Source organism: Lissotriton vulgaris, chromosome 12, assembly GCF_964263255.1.
Source record: "Lissotriton vulgaris chromosome 12, aLisVul1.2, whole genome shotgun sequence".
NCBI classification, from domain to species: Eukaryota; Metazoa; Chordata; class Amphibia; order Caudata; family Salamandridae; genus Lissotriton; species Lissotriton vulgaris.
In genome coordinates, this window is record NC_141700.1 from 158,220,828 (window position 1) to 158,241,752 (window position 20,925).

A 20,925-nucleotide genomic window follows, 5' to 3' on the forward strand; every position below is an offset into this window, starting at 1 on the left:
TCACTCACTCTGGTCAAGAAGCAGCTTAGTCTCATGAACACAACTCTTGCTGCTCCCACCACATCCTAAAGAGCTCAGACCTTGGTCTATGAGCAGGACACACAGGACGTGCCTCCCTAGCACTATACTGGGAAAGGGAACTTTACACTTCATCCATGGCACAAGGAGTGCAGCATTTTCCCATCCACCTGTACCTTTACTTTTGTGGTTCTCAAATAGGAAACAATGTAAACACAAGAAAGTCTGAACATAACAGATGATGGACACACATATGGCACCTTCTGTCACTTTTAAACTGTTCAAAAGTGACTCTTAAATGGTTTGTGGCTAGCTTGAGGTTAGATGTGGTGTGCTGCAGGCCGTTACGCTCTCTCCCTCTGCCACCGGGTTGCTTGCTTCGTGGTGTGTTCATTTGCCGGGTAGGTTGTGATTGGGCATGGTGAGGGGTGGTATCCCAGTTATTTGGCATTGGTGTGTAAACTCCTGGACATTTCACAGTTTGCAGAATTACTTTCATACCACACTTGATGTCTATGATTTGTCATTAATATTGGAAAATGTTATATGACACTGTACAAGATGCTGTTAGTGGTAGCTGTCATCTGTTATGTGTCAATTGCTGTGTTCCAAACATTGAAGTGCTCAAGTTAGTGCCTTTGTGTGACTTCGGAGAGGCATGTTACTAAGTATTAAGATAAGGTTCAGATAAGCCTCAGTCACTAAACAGTGGTCTGACCTCATATTTGTATGTTTAATACCCTTGTGCATCAGTCAGGAAACAAAGTATCCAAATGTCAGGGCTGTATTATAAGAACAAAGCTAAGGTTAACTCTTACTAATGCTACACAAACGAACCACTGTGTGATGGACAGCTCACTGAGCCAGTGCCTGAAGTGAATCTCTCAAACATGTCAATAGCTGAAGCAGGCTGGCCCAAAGCAGCTTTCTGAATGTGTGTTATGAGTGGTGAGTGTGTTTGCACTTGTAAGTGAATGTGAATCAACGTGAGGTCTCTCCAGGGAATAAAACCTGCCTGGAGATGAAAGCTAAAAAGTGTTCACTCTCAGTAAAATGTCCTGATCAAAAAGTCACCTTATCATTACCTCTGATCTGGGCCCAAAGTCACACGCTGTGATTTCATCATTAGGCCTAAAGTCAGTTGATGTCATTTCCAGTGATGTAATCATTATTCTAACTGCAGGTTTTTAAATATGAAAAAATCCCCCCTCGTTTTGGTCACACGTTGGCAAGCGCACCTCTAAACAATGACACTGCTGGCGTTTATACAAGTCAGGAGGACAGAGAGTTTCCAAACTGCTAACACTTCCCCTGTCCTGCGAGGACACACTCTTTAACCCTCTCTCTCATTTGAAAATGATCACCCTCCCTGGAACCAGGCATTGTCTACCTCTTAACAGGTCAAATGCCTCCAAGGAATGTCCAGCACCGCAGCATCACCCTCCCAAGAAGTGCTCGCCTCCATTACTTTCATTGGTGTCAATCAAATGGCTTAGCCCTCCTTGGAGATGATTCTGTGTAGTAAATGTCACCAGGAGTTGGAAATACCAATGCCCACATTTACCAAAATATTGCGCGATCATTCACGTGATGCAACGCAACACAAAACAAAGCGTTAATTCACTTACCAATTTCAAGACATGGGGCGCTGGTAGTAGGAGTGAGGGAGGTGCTGCAACACCCCCAAAATAACTAAGCTGGAGTTCATAATGTGAGTGAGTAATAAATATGGCTTTACATTTTGCTTTTATCTTGTCACATTTGCTATACTGTTCAAAGACAGGTCAAATGCCAGGCTACGTTTTCTGAAAGACTGCGGCTTGTTCTTTTAATATGGAGATTGGTGTTTACTTTTCTTTCTCTGACTGCAATTTTGTAGGTTTTAGTAAAGTGAACTATGAACTAAGTCTCGCCTGGAATACAGCTGTCCGTAGTAGGTCATTTGTTTTGGAAATGACATTCACTATGTTTAGGAACTTGGCTTTCTGTGAACAGTTGCATACAGATTGATCGCCATACTCAATGAGGGTTTCTATAAATCTGAGGTTGATTGTTAATGTGAACGATGCTACCTGTAAAGTGTATGGTATAGGGTCAATGTTACACATAATGCATGCTTTCTACACCTAAGGGAGTTGTATCTGTGATGGCAGTAATGATCGCTGATATTCTCCTGAGCTATGTTGTACTGACTGTCAGGCATATAATGCCATAGTAATTTATAGATCAATATGCGGGGAAACGAAGCTTGGATGGTGTCATCCATGATGTAATCAATGATGTAATTTGAGATGTCATCAGTGATGTCATAAATGTCAGGTATGTTTTCTGATAAACTGCTGCTTTTTCTTTTAATATGGAGACTGGTGCTTACTTTTCTTTCTCTGACTGCAATTTTGTAGGATTATGTAAAGTGAACTATGAACTAAATCTTGCCCGGTAAACAGGGAATGAGAAAGGAAAGGCTGGATGACAATTTTTTCTAACACACAACAAAATTTAAATACCTGTAAATGAACTCTACAATATTTCAGAATATATCCAGCCCTGCCAAGTTCCCCATGTCCATGCGGGATGTGCTGTTCCAGTCCAGGTTTTTCATTGAATTCTGGGAGTAGTATGCTTATTTATTCCATTAGAAAACAGGACTACAAGTCCCAAAATTCAAAGAAAAAACCTGGATTGAAATAGCACAGTTAGGCGAGCCCCAATGAGGCACTATTTTTGAAAATTCTGAAGTGTGATAGAAATAAAGGGTTTAATATGTTCCAAACATATGAAGACCCGTTACTCAATAATGCACGTATGATAAATACTCACTGAAACCCCACACTTTATCTATCGTTAGTGCGCTGTCTAGTTTCATCAGTAAAACTGCATGTCTGTACAAGTTTAGTGGGCCTTTCAATGGAAAATTTGCTGCCTGTAAACAAAAGTGAGCTATCATCCATGTTTTAATAATGTATTTGCGACAGTGTGCTGCAAAATGCACCACCAGCTACACGACTCCTGCTGAATGGGCGTGGCTCATTTGCTACACTTCTTCTTTCTGTGACCCTAAGTTTTTATTTTTTTATTTTTTACAATTGCTATTGACTTCAGTGATGTAACATTTATGGCAGCCCCTCAGTCTGAAAAATGTTATAGCACTACTCTGCGCAGCGCTAAAACGCTTAGAGTTGTGTTGTGAGAGCACCCGCACAAAGGTTGGCGTAGTAAGGGTCAAGGACATACCCCTGCGCAGGCGCGCAACACCCATTGGGCTCACCGGGCTTTAGACGGGCTGGCGACGTATAAATGCAGCCGCACCCGAGTACTTAACAGGTCTTTAAAAGACCTTGTACTTGCAAATGAGGCTTTTGTTGTGTTTTTATCCCTTTTTACAGCCGCTCTGGTTACGGCTGGAAGAATTAGCCCCCCAAAATCTTTTTCAGCCCCCCCCCCCCCCCCCCCCGAAATTTGGCTCTAGTTGCCCGCCTGCCCCTGCGACATACATATCTAATTTCTAAGCCATTGCTCTGTCTTGTTCTCACATCTTGTGTATTTTTAATAACCGTAATCAGCAGTTTCCTAAGGCGCTTAAGCGGCTTATTATTTATAATCAAGGTAAAGACCACGTGGAATTAACTAGGAACTTGAAAGTGATGCCTATACAGTGCCCACCAGATGGCGCCAACCGAGCGTCGCTGGTGACGTGATGATGTACTTGAAATCCAACCTCATGCTCAAGCAAATGAAAGTCATCCAGGGCCGGGCCGTGGGCGCAGTCCACGAATTAGGTTCCGGACTTTCACAATGAGTCACGGCGACGATTTGCAGGCTCGCAAAAACTCCAAGTGAGTCAGACTGCCTGCCTCGTGTTCGGTTTTTATAATCAGAGCCCGAGCAACATGCTTTAAAAAAAGGCATTTAATTTTTTTGTGAACATAATGCCTGGTTGAACTTTGGACGGGGATTCCCCATCCGCCCCCCTCCCCCACTCTGTTAACTATATGTAGAAAAAGCCCGCGGGTCCTTAATGTAAGAATGAGTAGTCAAGCCCCTTAACTATGTAAGGTGGCTCGCTTCTTGACCTCATATTCTCCACTTAAGCCCCCGACGCCGACTGACAGCCTCACCCCTGCATGTGATCACCACGTGTTCGATCACACCTCTGTACCAGGGGCTCTTTAGGCAGAAGCCAACAAAAGACCACTGCTTTGTTGCATAACTAAACAACAATGTGTTGTTGCTGATTCTGAGGTCACGTGCAGTTTAGGAAATCCAGTCATAGCGTCACGTTCAGGAGCACCTAGAGGCCACATGTTGGCCATTGCTCGACCGACCTTCCTGCTTACTAGTACACAACATATCACAGCGTTGTTGTGTGTGGCTAGTATCATAGGAAGTCTCCATCATAAATGAGTGGTCGGAAAGCAGTTGGTTGTTCACAGCAGGGACGTCACATCGGTGGTTATCCAAAGTTAACTACTGTGGTTAACCACTGCTGTGATGTCAACCAAGGGAAGCCATTGCTGTCCTTTAATTCTGTTACCTCACCCGGGTCACCAGCGACACAAGTGCAACGGTGGGATGGTGGATGGCAATCTTACCCGCCTTCTCCTGCCTTTCACGGTCTCAGCGGCGGCCACTCCATTAGGGCGAAGGAGCACCGCCCCCCCCTGCCACCACCAGTACATAAAACAATAATAAAACGTGTTTTAAACTCGTTTTCTTATAGTTTTCTTTTAATCCCCTGGACCCACCCCCAAGATTCTGACGAGACTTGAGGGCGGGTACTGGGGATGACACTGCTGGTGAGGGAGTTTCAGGCATGGCCCGCCAAACCCCTCATGCGCAGTGAAGCTCTCTCCCAGTCTCAGCTGCGTTGCTGGGGCTGGAGAGAGCTGGCAAAGGCTTCCAGTCTGCCTAGGAGCACAAGTTTCAGACGCTCAGGCCAATCCTGAAGCTACTCTCATGCAAGAGCAGCTTCAGGATTGGCCGCAGGGCAGCTGGGAGTCAGTGCCCAGCCACAGAGCCAGAAGCAGGAAGAGCCCATACACAGGAGACGGCAGCGGTAAAGTACGTTTTTTGGGGGTTTTTTTTGTACCCAAACCCTCCCCACTTCTCTCCATCAGCCCGGCCTGCCCCCCACTTCAGCACGGGACTACTGCCACAGACCCGAGGGGGACGGGGCGAGAATATTGTCGAATGCCCTTTGTCCCTTATCTGTGTGGGTCTCTGCAGACCGGCACAGAGATGAGAAAAGAAGCTGCGATGACAAGCGGCACTCACAGGACGGCTGTCCATGCAGTGCTGATTCAGGGAGCTCAGCTTTGGGCTTGGAGGAGATGGGATGGCGCAGAGGATGGTGGGTGTGGTTGGCAGTGGTACAAGTCATTATTTTTCAGTTTGGGGTGGGGGTTTGCAGATGGTAGTGTTTTCTGCTTGGATGGGACAAAGGGGAAGGAGACAGGAGTTTTGTATGGATGGGTGGCAGCAGGCCAGGTATTTTCTTTTAATTTGGGGGAGAAGGGTATCTAAAGAGTAATAGGGGTGAGAGGCAAGGAGACAAATTTGTGTTGTTTTTTTAAAAACTTTTTTTACATTTTACATATGGCTCCCCAATTACTACTTTTCCCATGGATGTATGTTAAAAGTAGGGGCAGATGATTTGTGGAGGCTATATACAACATATTAGTATGGGTGGGCATAATGTGAATTACAGGGATTTTTTCACCTTCGGGTCCTAAGTAACATTATAAATATCTAGAGCTTCACTCCGATTGTGTGTATGCTGTCACTCAGAACCCCTCGGTGGAGCACATCCCTGTTATTCCCAATCACATACCTGTAATTCTATATATAACCCACTGGCAAGGATATAACCTATTCTAAAAGTCCTTGAGCCCAAGAGAAAGGTTCTTTAACAACTGGTATAGCCTAAGGCAGAGGGCTAAAATTGCATTGGAACATTTCAATCACTGAGAATAAAATATTCTAAATTTAAAAGGGAGCAACAGATAGACAAACATTGGAATGTTGAAAAAAAGTCTATACCAGTAATTATTTATTGGGCCTGATTTACTCCCTTTTCATCAAAGGAGCTCTCAACATTCCAGTTTTCTTAGGTTGCATCAGGGCAGGTTTATTGTTGAGAGCTTTCCGTCCAGATGTTTACTATGTTAACACTTAGGTCCAGTTTAAATTTGACAGAGAAGAATTATATCCTATCATGCTCTAGGAAGCATACTTTCATCTCAACTTTCTGTAAAGTGCCTGACACTATTCTCAGATTTGTGATAGAGACTCAAGCTCTCCGTACACATACCTTCCATTCGCCAATGTGCTCTTCTGTTCAAGCATCTAGTTGCTAAGAACCCCTTCTTGAAAGCAAGCTCACTACTGACTTGTCCTTTTCCTGCAATCTCAGTACAATCTGTAGTCCTCCATTTCTTAATAGGAGACTCGCTTGTCCAATCTCAGAGCATTCAGTTAATAGACTCAATCCTGGATAAGTGCAAGCGTCTCCTCCTTCAAGAAAACAGTAGCATGCTTCCACTTCCATTCAGTCTCATGACTTTGTGCATCTGCGTCAGTCTTCATGCAGGGCTCTGAATGAGCTACTGTTACAATGATCATGACAGTTGTTGAAATTATCTGTCCGATGCAAGCTGGAAGCGCAGTCCTCCAGCCGCCTTCTCCTCAAGTGTCGGACATGTCCTACCCATTGCGAGGTTCGCTCTCCCGAATACCAGCGAGCTCCATCATTTCCAAGAGAATTAAGGAGGTTCTCTACAGGGCCAGACTGGAAACCCAGACCAGCCCTGGCAATTTTGACAGACCAGCCCCCCCTGCTGCTTTTGTTACTGGGGGCTGGTATAGCAGCACAGCTACAAAACCGGCCACCACCACTGCAAAATTGTCCCTCAACCTTCCAGGCTTCTGGGGAAACGCATGATGCCAGTCCAACCCCTGTTCACCATCTCGAACATCTATCTCCTTGAAAAGCAGACTTCGGGAGCGCAGACTGTACCGGCAGAGCAACAGAGTTGCATTCTTCTCATTCCCCATTAAAGGGTGTTGAATTACCAGATGGTGTCTTGGATCTCCAAGACTAGAGAGGAGCTCTTCCTATAGAAACTCTTGTGGATGGAGCAGTGCTTAATTTGTGAAAGAATCCGTCACGGGCCAATTTTTTTCTCAAACCCCCTAGAGCCACTACCAAATGTCAGGTGGCTGAATTCCAAGGCTGTCTAGTCTTGATTCCACTGAATGTCTCGTTCTACCACCACCCTATTCCTCCTGTCTCTTTATTTACGTCTGCTTTTTTTCCCAATGTAGCAGTTTTTTTCAGTGTTTCCCTTCCTTCCCTTTTCCCACTTTTCGGCCTTTTCCTCTTTTGCTCTGGGTCAAAGTCTGATGATGAGAAATAAGTCCTGGTCCACGAAAATGGGTGCTTGTGCCTACCACCAGCAACCACAGGCACAAATTAGGCACACACTCACAGATGGAGTCGGCTGTCATGCATAATGGGAAACAATAAGGGCTCATTGTTAGTCATTCCATTACTGCCTTCCTGTGTGTCTGGTCATGAAAGTTTACCTACGCCCTCATCCAGGCCCCTCTGACACTGACGAACCTTCAAATGATAAAGAACTCTTAAGACACAATAACTACCACATGAAATCTATGCTCTGTTCAAGTCAATTCATCGGCATGACATTAACGGAGTAAATGTTTGCATCAATAAAAGAACAAATATAAAACCTGCCCAGGGCAGTTTGCTTAAGAATGTCTCAATAACGGCAAATATTTAACGAAGGAGCCACAAGCCACACAGTTAAACTGAAGGAAAAATGAAATCAAGAAGCAGATCTTTGAGACTCTAGCGAACTACTAGCCTGGAAGGTAAAAAGTGAACAGGTTAGAAACCTGATCAAAAAAAGTACTTGTGATGGGTAAGATGTGGTTTTAAGTGATAGTAGTGGGATAGCCTTAGCCTTTTATGAGTATTTTGGAAAGGTATATAAGGAAGATCTGGTTGTTATGGAGAGTGATGTGCTGACTTTGTTAGATGACATGGAGCCACTATCAGAAGAAGAAATAGGGGTATTGAATACGGAGATTTCGATTGAGGAACTGGAGGAGGCTATTAGGGCTGGTAAGAAGAGGGAGGCTCCAGGGCTTGATGGTCTACCAACAGAGGTGTATAACGCACTGGCTAGTGAGTTAATGCCTATAATTGAGACGGGTTTTTAATTCTGCTTTTTTGTTTGACTTTGAGTTATCGGAGTCTTGGAAAGAGGCTAATATAAGGTTAATTCCAAAGCCTGGCAAGCCATTAAAAAATGTAGAATCAAATCAGCCTATTTCTCTTTTAAAGGCCGATTATACGCTTCTTGCGAAGGTTGTGGCAATTAGGTTAAATGGAGTAATGCCTAAATTAGTTCAAGAGGATCAGAAGGGCTGTATTAAAGGAAGAACTCTGAAGGAGTTGACATACTCTTTGATAGGATCTATAGATATGGCTACGGCTTTTGATCTTCCCTTGGCAATAATAGCGCTAGATGCAGCCAAAGGCATTTGATCGCGTAAATTGTCTATACCTGCAGACACTGGTAAAACACCTTAACTTGGTTGTGAATTTTTGTAAAATATTAAAAGCTATATATAAGCCTTCAAATACTAGAGTGCTAATTAATGGAATATTGACACAACCAGTACAGATTGAGCGGGGAACTAGGCAGGGATGCTCTTTGTCCCCACTTTTGTTTGACTTATATATAGAACCCTTGGCCAGAATAATTAGGAGCACTCAAGGTATATTGCCTTTTGAACTTCATGGCTGGAATAAAAGGATTTGGCTCTATGCTGATGACATTTTTATTCTCACAACAAATTTACAACAGTTGATGGGGTGCCTGTTGGGTATAACGAAAGATTTTGGGAAGATTTCGGGATATAGTATCAATGAGCAGAAAACTGAAGTTATGTGTTGGAATATGGAGACAGAGCGGATGGAATGTAAAAAAGAAATAAGGTATTTGGGTGTTAGGGTGACACAGAATGTTACAGACCTTCCAAAGGTGAATTTTGATAAAGTTAAGAAGGAGATTAGTGCGAGTTTACGAGGATGGATGCATCTCCGACTCACATTATATGGTCGAGTGAACTTGGTCAAGATTATTTTTTTGCCAAAGATAACCTTTTTATTTGAAACAATCCCCCTAACATTTCGGAAAGAGTGGTTCATAAGATTGCAAAGCGAAATTAGTTAATTTATTTGGGCGCCAAAAGGACCACAGCTTTCCTGGAGAAAAATTGAGAAGGAGGCTGATTAAGGGGGGCTTAGCTTTGTCGGACCTGTTATTTTATTCTTGGGCATTTCTTTTGAAGAATAGAAGGATGCTATTAGACTCCCCAGTGAATACATAGATAGGTAGAATGTTTAGAGAAATACTGAGAGAAGAAGCAGGAGCAGAAAGGGGATTTATGTTTAAATTTGCTGATCCGAAGTATTTTAAGAAGGTCAGATTAAAGGTGTTAAAATCGATGGCAGAAACATGGTACAGAATTAGAAGAGCTTTAAAAATTCCGTACTTAAGTTGATCAGCCCTGATTTGGTATGTGCCAGGCTCTCAAATGTGGTCTAAGGATCTTCTGGCTCGACCACTTAAAGAGGCGGTATTTTAAGGTGGAAGCAGCTCTTCCCAGATGGACACCTAGGGGCCCATTACGATGTCGGGCGGATTGCCCCCGCCAGGCTGGCTACCGCCAGCCTGGCGGGGGCAAACCACCCGACTTCCGCATTCGAATTCCCCCCCGCCATATTAGTATGGCGAGGGGGACCTCGGCGGACGGAAAGACCGTCCGCCGCTTTTTCGCCCCGGTCGCTTTGCGGCCGAGGTGCAAAAGGATTAATATGGTGGCGGTGTCTATTAGGCACCGCCAGCCATATTGCAATGGGCTTAGGGAGATGCCTTTCCGTGGCGGCGATGCTGCCATGGAAAGGCATGCAGTCTTCACTCTTGGGGCCCCCTGCGGGCCCCCAGAGTGAAGGAGAGGTGGGGGTGCACACGGGGGGTACCTGTGGTACCCCCCGGCATTCGCATAGACAAAGCGGCAGGCACCGCGCGGTGCCTGCCGCTTTGTTTATGCAAATGTAAAAGTGCATTTTTAGCATTGTGGCGGGCGGTGCTGAGAGCACCGCCCGCCACAATGAAAAAAATACAGGATGCGCCTGCCACAGTGGCGGACGCATCCTAATACCCCCCGCGGGACCCCCGCCCTTATGGCGGGCGGTCCCGATTACCGATGGGATGGCGGGCGGATCCTAATGGACCCCTTAGTTTCTTGGGCCTGGTGTGAACAGGAGTTGGGTTTGAGCCTTTCAAGACTTAAATATCTTCAGATCCAGAGTTGGCACAGGGCAAAGGGTGAAGAAAGAGGTGGTTCAAATGAATTGGAGGAAAAGCTTCTGTCTAGTTCCGTGTTCAAAAAAGAAGTCGCACTTTGGTATTGGTTGCTGCTTGAGATGGAGGACGGTGCTTTTTACGTTACTGGAAGTTCTGTGGGGAAGATGCTTGCTGGGGACTGCGATGGAAGATCAATGGCAAGTATCTATGTCTATGTTATATAAAATAGTCAAACCTGCGTATCTTAGGAGGAACCATTTCTTTACCATGCACTGGGCCTATTGGTCACCACGAAGGCTGTCGAAATTTGGGTCAGGAGGAGTGGTGGTGTGTCCTAAGTGTGGCAGTCCAAACGAAGATGACATTCACATGTTTGTACGCTGTTTGAAGATTCAATCCTTTTGGGAGGCCGTGAGTAATTGCTTGTCTAATATCCTGAAAGTGCAGATCAAGGTAAGCGTTGAACTGATAATATTTGGAAGATTAGATCTGCAATGTAATATTACCAAGGAGGGTGCAAAGTTAGTATTATATGCTATACTTTTGGCTCGTAGAGAGATATGTAAATTATGGGAATCTCCTGTTTCACCAATGGAGCGTGGCTGGCTCCAATTGATGAAATATATTGCTAAGCTGGATACTGCAGATCAGATGAGCAAGAGATATGAATTCTGGACTCTCTTTCTGTCTTGGTGTGGTTGATGGTTCGGGAATATTAAAAAACGGTTCAATGATTAAGCCTTTCATCTGCTTCGGCTGGTTTTTAGTCCTTCCTGTGTAAGCAGGAGGTCTTGGGGGTTGGTAGGCGGTAAAACAGAGGACGAGGTCTACCAGAAGGAATATGAGGGTGCCTCTTTGGGAGGCCTCACTTTGTGCTGTCTCCCCACCCTTCCCCCTTTTTGTCCAGTATATATGAGGCATGAAACCCAGGGTTGGTTAAGTTAGAAGAAGGGGGAAAAAAAGGCAAATGAGAACAGAAAAAAAAAAAAGGTGCAGACCTGTGAAGGTCGCGAAGTACGTGTAATTTTGTAGAAAAAGCCAAAATGAAAGAAAGTGTAAGTAAAACAATCTAAAATGAAGTGTCCCTGACAGCTAATGCCTTTGGTAGCTGGTTAAATAAAAGAAATGGGCATACATTTCCTGCCCAATTAGCAAACGCCAAGTGACTCAGCCTTGGCCCCTCTCCCCAAGGGAGAATCCATGGGGCGGAAGCTACCCTACTTTTAGAAAATTGGGGCATAGGGCTAAATGGTTAATTTTCCACAACATTTATATGAATAATGGACGTCAACCTCAAAGGTTTCACAGCCATTTCTTAAGGGGCACTCATAAAACATTCTAATGTATCTTGGCTTGATGCAAGGCAGGCACCTGCCAGGGAGTTTGTGGAGTTCCCAACCACCTCTCAACAACATTTTGAAAGAAATAGATATATACAAAGAATTTTACATCACAATTTTCTAAAGAATATGTCTAAAAAGCAGCAGATTTTACAAGCAAATTAAATAAAACCTAAATGCAAAGAACATCACCTGCATTCATTTTCAGAAATGATAAAGTATTTCAAATATCTTCACATTACCATTCCACTTTCTTCGACTTCACTATAACACCTTCAAGGTAGATTATCAGCCATAAGGTATGACTTAGAATGCACTTGGAAGGCGAACGTTGGGAAAGTGAAGAGTTACACACATCTCACTTTCCTGGACCTCAGAAAGCAGAGTTGTCATTCAAGGTCAGGCTGACTTTGCATGCTAATTAGAGCAAGGGAACTGCATTATTGGGCGTTCAGGTCTTAGACAACATTTATATATACTGGTTTTAAGTCATACAAGGCAATACATTAAAATCATGAAAGACTTTCAAACAATTCATGAAATAATTGCCATGGAAACAAGTTAGAGGCCCATTATGATAACGGGCGGATCGCATGGCGGTGGCGATCCGCCCGCCAAAAAACACCGGCCGCCTCTAATTTCCCCCCTGCCACATTACCATGGCGGGGGGGACTCCGGCAGACGGGAATACCGTCGGCCGGTTTTCCGCCGGTAGGCAATCCACCCGATTGCCTACCGGGCGGAAAAGCAGTTCATATGGTGGCGGTGTCTGGTAGACACCGCCATCCATATTACTATGAGGGCAGAGATGTGCCGTAGCGGGCCCCCAGGGATTCTGGGGGGTGCACATAGGGGGTACCTTTGGTACACCCCAGCAGTTCCATGCACAACATGGCAGGCACCGCACGGTGCCTGCCACGTTGTGCATTGAAGTGCACAGCATGCCTTTCTGGCATTGTGGCGGGCGGTGCTGATTGCATCGCCCGCCACAATGACAGGAATGCTGGATGCGCCCGCCACTGTGGGGAGCGCATCCTAATGTCCCCCACGGGACCACCGCCCTTATGGCGGGCGGTCCCTTTTTGCATTGGGATGGTGGACGGACAAAGTCCGCCCGCCATCCTAATGTGCCCCTTAGTGTCACCTATATCTAAATAAATCGTTTTTGGTATTTACTATATAAATATTTTTGCCCGCTAACCTAAATTTTGTCCTTTCCTGAGATGACAGTGATTCTGACACCAAGCTTGTCATTAGCTAACAATGCATTAATTTTATTCTTAAATATCAGCTTGAGATTGATAACAAAAGAAATGACCTAGTAAAACCCGTCTGGTTTACTGTATTGGTCAAGAACAAACCAAATATGAGGATGACTTATGACCTGGATTTCAAACTGTGGCATAGGTGCCAGTAGGGGGACGCGGCAGGCGGTGTGAGTGAGACGCCGTCAGCTCCTGATAATTTTGCACAAATCTCGTTTTTAAAAATTGTATACTGTGTATTTAGACCACAACTTGATCCCACCTCATTGCCTGTTAATCTCCCACAGCCCGGTCCGATATGGCTTGTGCCGCTTGCTCGGAGGGCTTGACATGGGAAACTTCAGACCTCATTCTACACTTCCGGCGGATGTCGGGGTTAGCGCTGCAGTCTCTGGGGACCGCTAGACTACATGAGGACCAGAACCAGCGCGAGTGCAGTGGACGCGGCAGGCGGTGTGAGTGAGACGCCGTCAGCTCCTGATAATTTGCACAAATCTCGTTTTTAAAAATTGTATACTGTGTTTTTAGACCACAACTTGATTCCACCTCATTGCCTGCTAATCTCCCACAGCCCCGGTCCGACACGGCTTGTGCCGCTTGCTCGGATGGCTTGACACGGGAAACTTCAGACCTCATTCTACACTTCCGGCCGATGTCGGGGTTAGCGCTGCAGTCTCTGGGGACCGCTAGACTACATAGGGCCCAGAACAAGCGCACACGCAGCGGACTCGCGCAGCGGGCGCGCCAAAGGCAAGCCCGTCTGCGCCCGTCCGTGCCCAACCGGGCCCAGGGGCCATGACCCCTGCCCAAATCCCTACAAGTTTAACTGCCTACTCCTCATTCCAACTCCATGCACTGAGGCACAAGGGGAACCAAGGCTGCAACATTTTACATCTAGATACCCCAAGCCCCAGCATCTGCAAAAATTGCAAATTCTTTTTGGATTCTCCTCAAATGTGCCGCAGTTGTCTCCCTATTACAAAACCCGACCTGAAGTATTCCTTTCTCAGCCTAAACTGCCTTTCCCTTGCTAAACTCAAAAGGGATATCTTTGATCTCCTAACAAACGAACTACCTGACGCCCCGTTTCTCACAGAGACATGGCTGCACGATAGCTCTGGCCCTGACATTGCGGAGGCTCTCCCCTCCAGCTATGCGATTGTCAGAGCAGATAGACCTAATAACAAAAAGGGGGGTGGCATTGCAATAGTTTTCAAAAACACTCTTCAATGCAAGCTTGATCCGCTTAACTCTCCTAACTGTGAGGCTGCGTTGTTTAAACTCTCTTTACATTCAAATTTCACCCTCACAGGATTATTAGTTTATAGACCACCTGGGCCCTCGAGTTCGTGGGCTCATCAATTTCCCAATCTCGTGGCCCCGTTACTCATGAATGCACCTAATTTTTCTACTCTGGGAGACCTCAATCTGCATCTGGAAGACGCCCCGAACTTGACAGGCAGCAATTTCATAGCTGATTTAGCTGCCATGAATATTTTGCTGCGAAATTCAGGACCCACGCATAGAGCCGGACATTTACTTGACCCCATCTTTTCCAACCTTCCCCTCATTCAATGTTTTCCAGCACTTCCTCTCCACTGGTCTGACCATTTTCTTTCTAGTTTTAACATCACTTCCCCTGCAACTACAATCTAATACTTCACCCTTCACAATCTGGCTTCCGTCCCGGTTTCTCCACCGAGACAACTCTGCTGGGAGTCACGGAGAACCTATGCCAGCTTTTAGACAGAGGAGACACAGTGGCACTGATTTCACTCGATCTCAGTGCCGCATTTGACACCATCTCTCACACCATCCTCATAGAGACACTTACCTCTATGGGCATAGGAGAATCAGCTCGGAGCTGGCTGGCTTCTTTTCTCACTAACCGCACTTTCCAAATCTTCTCTAACTCAGCAACTTCCAAAACCCATAAGTCTCCCTATGGTGTACCTCAGGGCTCGGTACTTAGCCCCCTTCTCTTTAATTTGTACGTCAAACCATTAGCCCAAATAGCGGAACAAGAAAGTCTCATTCTTTTTACCTACGCCGACGACTCCCAGATCGCTTTTTCTCTCTCACAATCTGACCAAGGCTCTGCATCCCTCCTACAGTCAGGTCTGAGAAAAATTGCAGACTGGATAAACTATAATCTTCTGAAATTGTACAGAAGTAAAACCGAAGTTTTAATTCTGGGCCAAAGACAGGATCTGTGGAGCTCCAAACACTGGCCCTCTGAGATGGGATCCCTTCCTCGCCCATCCGAATCTGTCCGCAACCTAGGCTTCATCATTGATAACGCCTTGACCATGCAACACCAGATCAACAAGGTTTCAGACATCTGCTTCACAATTCTGCGCTGGCTGAAGAAAATTATCTGGATGTTGCCCACCGACACCCAAAAAACCATGATCCATGCCCTGATTACTTCTCGGTTGGACTACGGCAATGTCCTTTACCTAGGGGCCAACAAAACTGTGACTAGACGTCTTCAGCTAGTCCAAAATGCCGCAGCCAGACTGCTGTGCAAAATCCCCAGATCCAGTCATATCTCCGGTCCCCTACGAGAACTACATTGGCTCAGGGTTGAAAGTCGTATTAAATTTAAAACCTTGAGCTACATGTTCAAGATCAAAGCAGGTACAGCTCCCCGATACCTTCAATCCCTTGTCAATTCATACAATCCCCCACAAACCCTCCGTTCTTCTTTAGCATATTTTTCTGTGCCCAGAATCAGACTTGCTAGAATGGGTGGCCGGTCTTTTGCCTACTTAGGCCCTACACTTTGGAACTCTCTGCCTCCGAATATACGGACTGAAACCAACTATGCACGTTTTCGGAAAGCCATTAAGACTTGACTCTTCAACCAATAAACTTCGACCTATAATGTTCCAGTAAATTTCTGAGTCAGGTGTCTTTCAAGCTCCCTGCCTGTCCAGCGCCGAGAAACCCTTTTTGGGTAGCTGTCGCACTCAATAAGCTCAATTAATAATAATAATAATAATAATAATAATAATAGGGGAGCTAGAATAAGATGTCCACCTGGGCACAGGGGAATTTGGCAAAAATAATTGTCTCTGAGACAATGTGTAAAGTATTTGAACACACACACAGTAACACAGAGAAAACATTGCAAATGGAGTCCACACTAGTTTAGAAAATTAGACAATATTTATCTGAGTAAAACAAAACAAAAAACGACAAAAATCCAACATACACAAGTCAAAATAACACTTTTAAAACATTAAGCAAGTTTAGTCCATAAAAATCAATAAATGCTTCAAAACAATCAAAGACGAGGCAAGATGCAGGACAGGTGAGGCGCCAGAAAAGCAAAGCAATGCACCAGTTCCTTACTATGCAGAAGAGGTGATGCGTTGGTTCCTAACTGGCAAGGGAGATGATGTGTCTGTTCATTACTGCTGGGTAGGGGAGGTGATGCACTGATTCCTTACTCGCAGGGGAGGTGATATATCCGTTTTGGGACACACGACCTCGCTTCCTTACTGCGTGCGGTGTTGAAGAATTGGTGCCCAGGAATGATGTGTTGAAAATATAGATTCTATGCATTGATGCAACTGCGGCGGAGCAGGCGCTGTGCCAATGCCATTACCACAAAGCAGGTGCTGCATTGAAGTGGGTATCACGGACGTCAGTGGCATGGTCCACGAAACTCAAGCTGCAGTGATTTTCATGAAGCGTTGCAATGGCAATCTGGGGCATGCAGTGAAAGACGCGGTCGATGCGTCGAGCGGAAACCATGCTTCAGGGCAGGCTGAGGCGATGCATCAATCTTTTGCAGCGATGCATCAATAAAACAGGCGCTGGGAGTCGATTTGTGGATTATCTCCTTAAGATCACCAGGTTGCACTTCCAAGGGCCCAGGAATTGGATTTGGCACCACTTAGCAAGTCAGGACTCTCAGCAGAATAGCCCAGACACCTGCAGGTGAAGTTTTTGATGGCCTTGAGACTTCTTAACAGGAGGCAATCTCAACTCTAGCCCTTGAAGAACTTAAAAGCAGGATACAGAAAGCAAAGTCCATTCCTTTCACTCCCAGGACAGAAGCAGCAAGCAGCAGTTTGCACAACAAAGCGACAGACAGAGTGGCAGTCTCTCCTACATAACCCAGCTCTTCTTCCTGGCAGAATGTCCTCAGTCCAGAAGTGTTTCAATGATATGGGGTCACAGCTCCAGTACTGATACCCATTTTAGTCTTTGAAGTCGGAAAACCTCAAAGGACAGTCTTTGTAGTGCGCAAGGCCCTGCCTTTCACTGCCCTGGCATCAGACACACTACAGGGGGTGGAGACTTCTTTGGGTGAGGACAGGCACAGCCCTTTTCAGGTGTCAGTGCCAACTCCTCCCACCACTCTAGCTCAGGAAGAACCATCAGCCTGGTGATGGGCCATCAGGATATTCAGGGCACACCTAAGCTCCCTCTGTGTGACTGTCTAGAGCAGAGGTCTTCAAACCTTTGTAGGCTGAGCCCCCCCAGCTGAATTTTTTTTAGAAGTCGGGACCCCCCACCATCTGACAGAAATTTATGGACCCTGGTACGCTACATATTCGACTGCCACCCGCATATCCCGGCCCATATCCGGCAAATAAGGTTCAACACAATAAGAGTGTTTAGTAAACTGCAGGATTGTGCGTGGGTGTGGTTAAATGACAGAGGCTTTTTACACAGCCCAAAAACTATTTTCCAAGATAAAATGTGTGCAAATTGTTTTTACTAGGAAGCTTTATTTTATACAAGACATATATTGATATTACCACCCCCAACATTAATGTGAAAGGTGTGCCTATTTTTCGCCACAGAGACGGTCAATCTGTAGATGGATTTGTGCTACTGCCATGCTCAGGCTGTTCTCCACATACACTAAATTTACAGCAAATAATATCTGTGAAATCCTCCAATTTCTCATTTGTGAGGCCCCGTTTTGATCTAAAAAAACTTTTTATGGTTGTTGCATGAAACAAACACATTTCTCTGCAAATAGTAATAGACTCTCCCACATCAATCACATTCAAAAGAAATGATAAAACGATATTCAGAAGAATCTGTTTGGGAATTATTCCAGGCCATCAGGGTAAAAACAACAGAGCTGTCTCTATGAAGGAGCCACCTGAAAGGTTGGATTGCAGTGCATGTAAATGTGTACTTTTGTACTTTAGGACGAAAACTTGAGAGGGCACGATATGCCCTTACTTGTGTACAGGGGCGCAACTAGACCCAAACTTCAGGGGGGGCTAGCACTCTCAGCCAAGGATGGCCATAGAACTGGTCGCTTACAGTGCAGTAGTATTTTTGGCACCCCCTCTCCCATTTCCTCCTCCATGATTTCCCTCACCACCACTCAACAACAGTGCACCTCATTCTCTATAGCACCTTTCTGACAAACATTTAATTTTTTTATAGCACTGCTAATAGTTTACTCAGACTTTGTAGCAGGCACCTTATCCCTCTTTGCTGTGTGGGTGGCAGGAGTGAACATGTGAATGCACATTGTGCTAAGCATCAGTGTGAGAGTGAGGTGAGAGGAGTGACTGCACGGTGAGTGAGGTGATCATATGAATTTGGGTGCGGATGTAAGTGCAGAGTGGGATGAATGAATGTATGGTTAGTGATGGGCTTGCTTGAGTGAAATTGCAGATTGAGCAGTGTGGGAGACAGGTGAGTGAAGTGTCACATGAGTGCAGGTTGAGTAGTGTGCTCGTGTGACTGCGGGTGAGGTACAAGGCGAACAGCGCAAGTGCATTGTGAGTACAGAGTGGTCACTGTGAGTGCAGGTTGAGCTGGTGAATGCTGTGAGTGCATGGGAATCAATGTGAGGTCATTGTGATCGCTGTGAGTGCAGGGTGAGTGTGAAAGTGAAGGGCAAGAATGAGGAGCGAGTTGTCTGAATTCTGGGTGCATTCCCAGACACTTGAGGTAACTCAGCATGTTATTGATAGCGGTGAAGGGTTTCAGATACAAGTTAAATTATTGCTATTATGGCATTAACCAGGGATTGAGGGTGGAGGAAATAAATAATGTGCTGATCTTGCAACAAACTTTCAGTTTTATGATTATGCTTGCCAGCTCATTTTTTTGATGTCCCAGGCGGTACACAAATAAGCAGTCACCTAAAGCTATATTTTCAGTACTTATCTGTGCATACTCTGAACAGCAAATATAAATAAATATAAATACTCTGAACAGCAAATATAAATAGAAAACACTTTTAATTTTGTTCTAGGGCTGCCTGAATGATCATTGACTGATAATTAAAGGGAACAAAGACAGAAAAGTAACATTACAAATGAATACAAATGTCTTTATCTCTAACACTGTATTTAGTGTCAAGACAAGTAATTTGCTGGCTCTTTAAACCACACATGGCGTTTTCTTTTGGCAACTCAAAGCCATTTTAGCCCTGTGGATGTTGTGCTTCTGCCTGTGTAATTTTAACAGAAACGTGGTCACCTTTCTAGGAACAGGAGGGGGTTAAATTCCTTGGGCTGAAATGATTCAGCTGTAGTGAGAGGCAAGGAGTCTTCCCTGCTATAAAACCAAACAGGAAGGAACAGACAGTCCACAGTGCACTGTCTATTCGCTCACTTTTGGTTTTAGCAAAGGAGACTCCTTGCCTCCCACTGCAGCTAAAGCATTAAGGAATTACCTAGCTCATTGGAAAAGAGATTGTTCGGGCAGCTTGAGCAAGGTCTCTGTTTTATCAGAATCAATGTTTGCTGTGCATAGAGAACGACAGAGGCACCTACTGCAATTGTGTTTTATTATAAATTTGTAAAATTCTTCCTGCATGCTGTCGGCAAATTGTTCTGCTGTGCTCAGACAGTGATAAGTTGTTGCTGTTTTTATATGTTTTCCAGAAAAAAAGATCTCTAAAGCGTGTGTCTCATTTCAGGTTACTATGCAAAGGCGATATACCGGAATGTACATCAGTGACACATATCTGGTGTTTGAAATTATTATTGTACATTCAGTGCCGTAATTTCTTTGGTTGTGCACACATGTTCTGACGTTTTACTACGTAACTTTGCCAGTCTAAGATCTGGATGATGATTACACTGCTTTAGGACGATTAGAATTAGAAAAGGAGCACGTCATGCCCCATCGATTAACCCTCCCCCCCCCTCCCTCCAGCCCTCCATTACTGCCGAACCCCTGGCCATCCCGCTCCCACCCCTCTTCCAACAAGCCCTCTTATCTCTATGTAGATTTTATTTCAGAAACGTCCTTCATAGCCAGGCGACGTCAGGAATCGAAGAAGAAAAGGCAGCAAGCAGCGGAATGCAGGAACTTTAGGCACGCACATTTCACGGCACTTCCAGCAATCTCTGCTGCAGCCCCATCATTGGTGGAACGTCAGTGGTGACGTTCCTACCTGCTGATTAGCTGCTGCTGCTCCAGAGTATTCCTATCAAAAGCCCCCATTTTAAATGGGTGACAACTTGCGATCATAGGACATTACAAGTTAAACAAAGGGAGCATTTTAGAGAGTGGTGCGCGCCCCCCTGGGATGGTATCGCGCCCCCCCAGGAACTCTGGTCTAGAGTGACTGCACAAACAGCCCAGCTGTCATCCTAACCCAGATGTGTATTCAGCAGACAGGCAGAGACCCAGAATGGTTAAAGTAAGAACATGCCAACTTTCTAAAAGTGGAATTTTACATACCTGCAATTTACAAAACAAATTTACCAAAAGATGTATTTTTTAATTGTGAGTCCAGAGACCCCAAACTTCAATTTTCTATCAGCTCCCAATTGGAAGATATGATTGTAAGCTGTTACAAGGCAGCTCCAATGCTAACCTGTGGGAGAGATAAGCCTTGCTGCAGCGAAATTAGCAGTATTTCACTATCAGGACATGTAAAACACAGCAGTACATATCCTACTGTAC

The 20,925-nt window shown here is 45.1% G+C and overlaps 1 protein-coding gene across 1 annotated transcript in view; it reads right to left on the reverse strand.

The window, feature by feature from the left end:
* Positions 1-20,925, reverse strand: part of HSF4 (heat shock transcription factor 4) — a 385,922-nt gene that overhangs the window by 277,589 nt on the left and 87,408 nt on the right. The window lies entirely within an intron of this gene.